The 2,337-nt window shown below is 40.7% G+C and overlaps 1 pseudogene; it reads left to right on the top strand.

The window, feature by feature from the left end:
- The first annotated feature begins 607 nt into the window (after positions 1-607).
- On the top strand, positions 608-2,029 carry LOC143572530 (serine carboxypeptidase-like 50 pseudogene; annotated as a pseudogene).
- The last annotated feature ends 308 nt before the right edge of the window (positions 2,030-2,337 follow it).

The following is a 2,337-nucleotide window of genomic DNA, read 5'->3' as shown; positions in this document are numbered from 1 at the left end:
CAAAGAATTCAAGAAATTGGTATTAGTTGTGACGTGTAGATTATGTTAGCACACGAATAGTTTGCAGAGCCAATTAAAACATGCCATGTGGCCACAAACTAACCCTGACGAGCACGTTCACTAATTATTTAGTCGCCACGACTAAAGAAGTTGCATGCCTCGTAATCAGCGCCCACGAGTACTGCATTAATCGTTTAGCCGTGACGAGTAGATTACAACTTTTCGAAACACGAGTAGTTTATTAAACTAACCATGACGAGTTGTTTTGTCTACCAAATACACCGAGCCAGTTTGTTTTACAAGAAACTAACTGGGCCGGTTAGTTTGAAAGCTCATTTAGTCATTACGATTAGATCATGATCAACGACTAGTTTTTCGGGTATACATTTCCTATACGAGTAGTTTATTACTAGTTAACTCGTCGCGACTTGTTTAACCTTACAATCTACTCGTGGCTACTCGTTTTATAGTAATTCAATTTATTTAAAAAATCTTTAAAATATATTAAAATATTATGTAATACCTCAATCAACATGAGCTCAATTAGTCATTACTATTCTCATCATTACGAAACAACAAACCGATCAGCATGAACTCAAAACACCTCACTTCCATGGAGTCAACGCCCATCAAACCGCTACTCATCCTCACTCTCACCCTCCTCTTCCACTTATTTTCACCCTCCGCACTCCCTAAACAAGCTCAACCCACCAAATCCGGCTACCTCACTGTCAATTCCACCACCGGTTCCGCCATCTTCTACGCCTTTTATGAAGCCCAAAACACCACCAACACTTCACTCTCTAACACCCCACTTGTCATCTGGCTTCAAGGAGGCCCTGGCTGCTCCTCCATGACCGGAAACTTCTACGAACTCGGCCCGTGGCGAGTTACGGCTTCTTTAACACTTGAACCCAATCCCGGCTCTTGGAACCGGATATTCGGCTTGTTGTTTCTTGATAACCCGATTGGAACCGGTTTTAGTATTGCTTCCACACCCGAAGAGATTCCACGGGACCAAAATACCATAGCGAAACATCTGTTTATCGCGATAAGAAAGTTTATCGCTTTAGACCCGTTGTTTAATTCTCGCCCTATTTACATCACCGGTGAGAGTTACGCTGGAAAATATGTTCCAGCAATCGGGTACTATATTCTTAAAAGAAACCCGAGTTTACCTGTGTCAGAACGGGTAAATTTGTTTGGGTTAGCTATTGGAAACGGGTTGACCGATCCGGCAATTCAAGTAGGCACTCATGCTTTGCATAATTACAATCTTGGTTTAATAAATGAGAAACAGAAAACCCAAATGGAAAAACTTCAACTTGAGGCTATAAAGTTAACTAATGATGGTAATTGGAGTGAAGCTACAGATGCAAGAATCAAAGTCTGGAACTTTCTTGGAATGGTGACGGGTTTAGAGACTTTGTATGATTTTAGGAGGCAGATTCCTTATCATTCTGATTGGGTTGAAGAGTTTTTGAAAGACCCCGAGGTTAAAAAGGCATTAGGAGTTAACGAATCGATGGCTTTTGAGGAATGTAGTGATGTAGTTCGGGATGCATTGCACGCGGATGTGATGAAGAGTGTTAGGTACATGGTGGAGTATGTTGTTAAGAATACTAAGTTATTGTTGTATCAAGGTCAGTGTGATTTGAGAGACGGTGTTGTGTCGGTTGAGTCTTGGGTGAGGAAGATGAAGTGGGAGGGGCTTGATAAGTTTTTGGAAGCCGAACGGAGTGTTTGGAGTGTGAATAATGTGCTTGCTGGTTATGTGCAGAGGTCGGATAATTTGAGCCATGTGGTGGTGTTGGGTGCGGGCCATTTTGTGCCAACTGATCAGGCGGTTAACTCGCAAGCCATGATTGAGGATTGGGTTCTTGATAGAGGATTGTTTGGTAATAAGAATGTTCAAAGTCTATCTCATGATCTTTGAAACTGTTGTAGTAGTCTTGCATATTGCTAGTTCAAGAAGCTATCACACACGTTGATCTTTATGATTGCCATTGCTGTATTATGATTCAGTTGTATACTTATTTGATGGGTTCAATGCCAATGCTTAAGATGTGGTTCACAACCACTGTATATATAAATAAACGTAAAGCATCTATGTTAGCACTTTGTTGTAAGTTGGTTGTTTAGCTCATAATTTGATCCGTGTAGTTGCTGAAATTAGGAAGAAGTGAAGCGTTTTGCACTATTGGTTTTGCACAATTGGTAGCTAGTTATTATTATTATTTTTTAGCCAATAAGTAATTCTCATTAAAATCAAAACGATTACAATAAAGTGACAGACAAACGGGCAACAAGCTGCGTCGCAACCCCCTTCTGAATAGC

Source organism: Bidens hawaiensis, unplaced genomic scaffold (assembly GCF_021521415.1).
Source record: "Bidens hawaiensis isolate Kalapana, Puna unplaced genomic scaffold, B.hawaiensis_p1.1 tig00025962_1, whole genome shotgun sequence".
In the NCBI taxonomy this organism is placed as follows: domain Eukaryota; kingdom Viridiplantae; phylum Streptophyta; class Magnoliopsida; order Asterales; family Asteraceae; genus Bidens; species Bidens hawaiensis.
Note: the sequence above shows the minus strand (reverse complement) of the source record. Positions and strands in the feature narration are given on the sequence as shown.